The sequence below is a fragment of the Pongo pygmaeus genome, chromosome 3, assembly GCF_028885625.2.
Source record: "Pongo pygmaeus isolate AG05252 chromosome 3, NHGRI_mPonPyg2-v2.0_pri, whole genome shotgun sequence".
Taxonomy (NCBI): Eukaryota; Metazoa; Chordata; class Mammalia; order Primates; family Hominidae; genus Pongo; species Pongo pygmaeus.
The window spans coordinates 32,269,917-32,278,335 of record NC_072376.2 but is presented as its reverse complement, the minus strand read 5'-3'; the positions used below and the strand labels follow the sequence as shown (position 1 = coordinate 32,278,335).

At 38.6% G+C, this 8,419-nt stretch overlaps 1 pseudogene; it reads left to right on the top strand.

The window, feature by feature from the left end:
- Positions 1–1,511: 1,511 nt before the first annotated feature.
- On the top strand, positions 1,512–2,597 carry LOC129035072 (microtubule-associated protein RP/EB family member 1-like; annotated as a pseudogene).
- Positions 2,598–8,419: the final 5,822 nt, after the last annotated feature.

Genomic DNA, 8,419 nt, shown 5'->3' with positions numbered 1-8,419 from the left:
TGTGCTGTGGGAATAAAGCCCGAAGAGTTGAGGACAGAGGGTTTCTCAAACCAAAATTCATTTTAAATAAAAAGAGTATCAGAGTTCCCTCCTCCAATTTTGTCTATTGATTCTTCTCAGTTCCTCCTGTTTCACCGCCATGTGTTTGGATCACAATGAAGGAAAAAGAGCAGGTGAAAAGGGAGAAACTTGAATGGACTGAGAAACCCTAAACCGAAATTTTTAAATAAGTGAAACTGACAATTGAGTGTACGTAATGAGATTCAGTTAGAAAAATACAATTTTTGTTTTCCATGTGATTAGGTGAAATTCATAGCACTAGAATAATTTCGAACCGTAGTAGAGAATCAAAAAATATAGAGGAAAACAGTTAAAACTCACTTTTTTTTTTTTTTTGAGACAGAGTCTCACTCTGTCACCCAGGCTGGAGTGCAGTGGTGTGATGCCGGCTCACTGCAAGCTCCGCCTCCCAGGTTCACGCCATTCTCACACCTCACCTTCCTGAGTAGCTGGGACTACAGGTGCCCCCCACCAAGCATGGCTAATTTTGTTTTTGTATTTTTAGTAGAGACGGGGTTTCACCATGTTAGCCAGGATGGTCTCGATCTCCTGACCTTGTGATCTGCCTGCCTCGGCCTCCCAAAGTGCTGGGATTACATGCGTGAGCCACCGCCCCCTGCCAAAACTCATTTTTTAAACTGCCTCGATAAATCCTGAATCCCTTTTCTAATCCTTTGTGCTCCAGGACAAAGTTCTTTATTATGGCCTTTCCTCTCCATCTCCCTCCTTCTCCCATGCTCATAACTTTTTGTTGTTGTTGTTTATTGGAAATTTTCACTCATTTTTATATCCAGAACCTGGCTCCTCTCTCTTCTTTCTGACACCAATAATTAACCTTTATCTCTAACATTTTCACCATTTCTCTACTCTCAAAATAAAGTCTCTCATATGAAATAAAATATTAAAGGAATGAAAATTTAGTTTTAACACAACTGAAACCAGTTAGTAATTAGTTTACATTTTTATTTTGGAACAATTTCTAACTTTGTACAAGTTGCAAAAATAAAATCTCCCTTGTACAGTTTTAAAAATTACTAGCTTATTTCCTTTATGATATTTCTCTCTCTCATATGTATATATTGTATGCATATGTATGTATGTATGTTCAGCATGTGTATAATATGGATTTCTTTCTTTAATGTATAAGGCTAGTCTTCAGGAATTATTACATTTTAACCTTTAAATATTTAATTGTCATTAGCTAAGAGTAAGAAGATTTTAAAAAATAGCTACAATAAAATTACAAAGGGCAGGCAGGGTGGCTCACGCCTGTAATCCCAGCACTTTGGGAGGCCTAAGTAGGCGGGTCATGAGGTCAACAGTTCAAGATCAGCCTGACCAACATGGTGAAAACCCATCTCTACTAAAAATACAAAAAGGGTAGGGTCTGCCGGTTTGAATGAGATGAAGAAGCTGGAGCCGGGTGAGGGCAGTGGACGCGACAGCCGAAGATGGCAGTGAACGTATACTTAATGTCAGTGACCAGTGATAACCTAAGTCATCATGACGTGCTGGCCTGGATCAATGAGTCTCTGCAGTTGAATCTGACAAAGATCAAACAGTTGTTCTCAATATCCATAAACTGGATATTGTCAGTTTATGGACATGCTGTTCCCTGGCTCCATTGACTTGAAGAAAGTAAAATTCCAAGTTAAGCTAGAACATGAGTACATCCAGAACTTCAAATACTACAAGCAGGTTTTAAGAAGCTGGGTGTTGACAAAATAATTCCTGTTGACAAATCAGTAGAAGGAAAGTTTCAGGACAATTTTGAATTTGTTCAGTGGTTCAAGAAGTTTTTTGATGCAAACTATGATGGAAAAATCTATGACCCTGTGGCTGCCAGACAAGGTCAAGAAGCTGCAGTGGCTGGCTCCCACGTTGCTCCAGCTCTGAATAAACCTAAGTTCTAGCAATGCAACTCCCCAGAGGCCCATCTCAACACAGAGAACTGCTGTGGCTCCTAAGGCTGGCCCTGGCGTGGTATGAAAGGACCCTGGTGTGGGCAATGGGGACGACAAGGCAGCTGAGTTGATGCAGCAGGTCAACGTATTGAAATTTACTGTTGAAGACTTGGAGAAAGAAGGATTTCTACTTCGGAAAGCTACGGAACGTTGAATTGATTTGCCAGCAGAATGAAGGGGAAAACAACCCTGTATTGCAGAGGACTGTAGACATTCTGTATGCCACAGATGAAGGCTTTGTGATACCTGATGAAGGGGGCACACAGGAGGAACAAGAAGAGTATTAACAGCCTGGACCAGCAGAACAACATCCAAATTCTTCACTCCAAATCATGTGCTTAACTGTAAAATGCTCCCTTTTATTATCCTTAGAGGACTCACTGGTTTTTTTTCATAAGCAAAAAGTACCTCTTCTTAAAGTGCACTTTGCAGATGTTTCACTCCTTTTCAAATAAGTTTGAATTAGGAGCGTTTACGGTGTAGCAGAGCAGTATTAACATCTAGTTGGTTCACCTGGGAAACAAAGAGGCTGACCTTGGGGCTCACCGTGCGGATGCGGGTCACACTGAGTGCTGGAGAAGGTGTTGTGTAATATGCTGAGGCGGCGACCTCAGTGGAGAAATGGGAAGACTGAATTGAATTTTAAGCTAATGTGAAATCAGAGAATGTTGTAATAAATAAATGCCTTAAGGGTATTTAAAATATGCTTCCATATTTCAAAATATAAAATGTAACATGACAGGGGATTTTGCGTTTGACGTTGTGTCTGGGAAGGAAGGACCAGACTTTGGAACCTTTGGAACTTGCTGTCACAAGTCTTAGAGGGCTGCTTGAACCCTCATAGGCCTAGGCTTTGGTCTAAAAGGAACATTTAGACCAAATTTAGGCTTTGCTCTGTAAAGCCATTTGGTGTCATTGACTAATTGCATACCTGCTAAAAAGCAAGAGGCATTGTTGACTAGATAATAGAGGATGTGTTCCAGCCCTGAGATGTTTGAGGTGAAGAGCTTGGTTTTCATTGAGCATTTCTGTATTTTTCCAGTTATCCTCGAAATTTCTATGTATTATGTTTTTGGGGAAGTGAGGTGTGCTCAGTTTTTTTAACCTAACAACTACTTTTGGGGACTTGCCCACATCTCTGGGATTTTAATGGGGATTGTGTCCCATTTTACCGTCTTTTAGGTTTACATTTACCATGTTTCTCTTCTCTGCTCCCCTTGCCCACTGGGGATGCCTCTTTGGCTCCTTGAAGTTTGCTGCTTAGAGTCGGAAGTGTAGTAGGCAGGTGATCATGCTGCAAGTTCTTTCTGGACCTCTGGCAAAGGGAGTCGTCAATGAAGGCCATTGTTACCTTGGGATCTGCAAGACTGGGGTGTTTTCGGTATCTGCTGTCCACAGCTCTCCGCTGTAATCTGCATACTTTGCCAGTGCACTAATCTCTTTGGAGATAAAACTCATTAGTGTGTTACTAAACGTTAATTTTCTTTTGCAGAAAATACAGTACCGTGTCTGAATTAATTATTAATATTTAAAATATTTCATTCTTTAACTTTACCTCATTTGCTTTGCCCGCAGTCTTTTCAGGTCCTTTGTTTGGCAGGGTTCTGAAAAATGTGTCTCACCCACTGCTGAGATTGTTCAGCCCCTGATGTATTTGTATTGATTTGCTTCTGGTGGTAGCTTGTCCTAAAAAGTGGGTAGAAAGCAAGCATTTTCTGATAACATTGTTGTGTAGTGCATGCTCTGTGTGGAATTCAGAGGAAAACCCAGAATCAGTGATTAACAATGCCAGAAAATGCAAGTAACTAGCCATTGTTCCAATGACAGTGGTGCTATTTCTCTTTTGTGGCCTTTTAGACTTTTGTTGCCCTAAAATTACATTTTTTGGGAACACATTTTCCACCTGGTCTTTCTTGACAGGGTTTTTTTCCGACTTTAAACAGTTTCTAAATAAAATTCTGTATTTCAAGAGTTAAAATGTATATATATATATATATATGTATGTATATATATATATATATACATACATATATAAAAATTAGCCGGGCGTGGTGGCACATGCCTGTAATCCTAGCTACTACAGAGGCTGAGGCAGAAGAATCACTTGAACCCAGGAGGCAGAGGTTGCAGTGAGCAGAGATCATGCCACTGCACCCTAGGCTGGGCGACAGAGCCAGAGTCCATTTTGAAAAAAAATATATATATACATACAAAAAATTTCACAGTAATATAATACTTTATTCTAATTTTCAGTCCTTATTCCAATTTATTCAATGATGCCAATAATTTTCTGTATAGGAATCATTTTTCAGTATTGGATCCAGGCCCAAATCCCATAATGAATAAAGTTTACATATCTTTCTACTCTTCTTTAATCTCGTACAGCTTCTCAGCCTTTCTTTCCTGACATTGACATTTCTTGAAGAATACAAACCAGTTACTTTATAGACTGTCTCTCAGTTTAGATTTGTCTGATATTTCCTTATGATTAGATTCAGGTTATACATTTTTGGTTGGCACACTACTTAAGTGACACTATGTCCTTCTCAAGGCATCAAAATGGAGGCTTAAAATGTCCAATTGCAGCTTATTGATGATGTCAACTTTGATCAGTTGGTTAAAATATCATTATATCCATTTCATGGTTACTGTTTTTCTTTTGTAATTGTTAACAAGTTTGAAAACATATCCTTTGAGACTATGTAAGTATTCTGTTTCTTATCAAATGGCATCCAGTTAATTAAACATGTATTGAGGTGGGCAGACCACCTGAGGTCAGGAGTTCAGTTCCAGCCTGGCCAAAATGGTGACACCTCATCTCTACTAAAAATTCAAAAAAAAAAAAATTAGCTGAGCATAGTGGTGCACACCTGTAGTCCCAGTTATTGGGAGGCTAAGGCAGGAGAATCACTTGAACCCAGGAGGCGGAGGTTGCAGTGAGCTGAGATCATGCCATTGCACTCTAGCCTGGGTGACAAGAGTGAAACTCAGTCTCAAAAAAAAAAAACTGTATTGATGATTCTTACCAGAATCAATTTTTAATATGTTGACTATAAAAAAGGTACTGTATCTAACTATATTATTTCATCAATATTTATCAGCTGATATTTTACTGAAATGAAGAATTTTTCTTCCCCACTATTTATTCTTTTATTTATATACTTAAGCACATCTGTATCCATGTATGCTTGTATTTGTTTTCCACATACATTCATGGAGTCCTATTTTATTCAATGAGACTTCAAATCTTTCTATATTGTGATGCCGAATTGCACCAATTTTGCTAGTTGAAACTCTGCTAACCTGAATTATCTTATATTTGACATATAACCATAATTATTTTTAAACATCGCTTTACTTTTGTGATATATTAAGTTGTTTCAATTTCATCTTCTAATTTCCCTGTCCCAGACCCGGAAGCAGTCATTTTTCCAAGTATTCTTGGTTGCTTTTAGTGGTTAATGGTATTTAGAAACTGCATTAGTGATGAAATGCTGTCTAACAAGTTTCCCCAAAGATTAATGACTTAAAACAATACTAAGTATTTATTATCTTACAGTTGCTATGGGTCAGAAATTCAAGAGTGGCTTGGCTAAATGGCTCTGGCTAGGGTTTCTTATGAATTTTCTCAGGTGTCCACTGGATCCACAGTGATCTGAAGTCTACATGGATCACTCACATGGCTGGCATGTTAGAGGGAGGCCTTTATTTCTCTCCAATATGAGCATCTCCCAAGAATGGCTGAGTGTTATCATGATAGTGTGGCTGGCTTTCCCCAGAGTGAGTGTTTCAAGGAAACAAGATAGAAATGTTATCAGCTCCCTGGATTCTTGTAATCTCCCAGAGGAGAAATCAAGAGAGGTTACCAGATATAGCAACAAAGAGAAAATTTATTTTAGCTTGTGCACAAGGGAACCAACACTGCGTGTTGGGTTAGTTTTATAGTCTTTCTATAGGGAAGGGTTTCATTAGGGCATGTATAGAAGAGTTTTCTCTAGTGCTTGTGCAGTAATTCAACATGCTTCTTCACAGACAGCATGTAATATTAGCATTGTAATCTCCTCCCCTGTGTGATTTTTAACATTAAAATGAGGAACGGGTAACTCTAAGTTGAAGTTTAAGTCTAACTGCACATGTGGGACCCCAGGGGAGTCCATAGCCCCCTAAAGCAGCACTTGTGGTTAATAACTTCTTTGATATTTTGTTGCTGAATGGCTGGAAGTTAGGTAAGCCTACAGCTTGATTAAGAGGCTTTTGTTCTTTTATTCTAGACCACATCAAAACAGAAGAACAGTCAGCCTGCGTGTCTCAGAAGTGTCAATGTTTTTTATGGCATAGCTTTGGGAGTTACTAGTCACTTCTGGTATCTCTTACCCAGGTGATCCCTGGTTCAGTGTGAACATGAATTGCATAAAGGTAATGATACCAGAAAATAAGAATCACTGGGGTCAATCTTGGATGGTGAGTTCAACAGAAATCCCAAGATTCGCTGGTATTATGCATGCTCATTTCTTCTGGTACACTATTGCTCCTGGGCCTTTTAAGTGAACAGAGCTATATACATACATTCAGATAGATACAGAAATCATAGATAGAAAGTTAGATAGATAGATAGATAGATATATATGAATTGTTAACCTAAATAACAAACAGAGAGGCTCTCCAAAAGAAAAAGATATTTATTCTGGAAGAGGGCACTGCAATGGAAGTACAAGTCCCATAGTAAACTGTGTATGTATTCAGGGAGGTAAAAGAACACAAGGACTTTTAAAGAAAAAAAAATAAAGAGGATTAAATAATTGCTTTGAGATAATTACCTTTGGCTAAATAGATCAATTACAATGGTGGTGCCACTCTGAGGTTACACAAGCAATTGCTTCGCATACATCCTTGGAGAAGTATTTTTTGTGTAAGTCTATGATTATCTTTGTGCAAAGTTGTGATTTTTAGTGTTTTGTGATAGTTTTTGTTATCAGACACACAAGCATAAGAACGCTGTCTTTTTAAATTATACTTTAAATTCTAGGGTACAAGTGCACAACGTGTAGGTTTGATATGTAGGTATACATGTGCCATGTTGGTTTGCTGCACGCATCAACTCGTCATTTACATTCGGTATTTCTCCTAATGCTATCCCTCCCCTAGGCCCACACCCCCTGACAGGCCCAGGTGTGTGATGTTCCCTGTCCTGTGTCCAAGTGTTCTCACTGTTCAATTCCCATCTATGAGTGAGAACATGCGGTATTTGGTTTTCTGTCTTTGTGACAGTTTGCTGAGAATGATGGTTTCCAGCTTCATCCATGTCCCTGCAAACGACATGAACTCATCCTTTTTATGGCGGCAGAGTATTCCATGGTGTATATGTGCCACATTTTCTTAATCTAGTCTATCATTGATGGACATCTGGGTTGGTTTGCTATTGTGAATAGTGTTGCAATAAACATATGTGTGCACGTGTGTTTATAGTAGCATGATTTATAATCCTTTGGGTATATAACCAGTAATGAGATTGCTGGGTCAAATGGTATTTCTAGTTTTAGATCCTTGAGGAATTGCCACACTGTCTTCCACAATGGGTGAACTAATTTACACTCACACCAACAGTGTAAAAGCATTCCTATTTCTCCACATCCTCTCCAGCATCTGTTGTTTCCTGACCTTTTAATGATTGCCATTCTAATTCACATGAGATGGTATCTCATTGTGGTTTTGATGTGCATTTCTCTGATGACCAGTGATGATGAGCATTTTTTCATGTGTCTGTTGGCTACATAAATGTCTTCTTTTGAGAATTGTCTATTCATATACTTTGCCCACTTTTTGATGAGATTTGTTTGTTTTTTTCTTGTAAATTTGTTTCAGTTCTTTGTAGATTCTGGATATCAGCCCTTTGTCAGATGAGTAGATTGCAAACATTTTCTCCCATTCTGTAGGTTGCCTGTTCACTCTGACGGTAGTTTCTTTTGCTGTGCAGAAGCTATTTGGTTAAATTAGATCCCATTTGTCTATTTTAGCTTTTGTTGCCATTGCTTTTGGTGTTTTAGTCATGAAGTCCTTGCCCATGCCTATGTCCTGAATGGTATTGCCTCGGTTTTCTTCTAGGGTTTTTATGGTTTTAGGTGTAACATTTAAGTCTTTAATCCATCTTGAATTAATTTTTGTATAAGGGGTAAGGAAGGGATCCAGTTTCAGCTTTCTACATATGGCTAGCCAGTTTTCCCAGCACCATTTATTAATTAGGGAATCCTTTCCCCATTTCTTGTTTTTCTCAGGTTTGTCAAAGATCAGATGGTTGTAGATGTATGGAGTTATTTCTGAAGGCTCTGTTCTGTTCCATTGGTCTATATATCTGTTTTGGTACCAGTACCACACTGTTTTGGTTACTGTAGCCATGT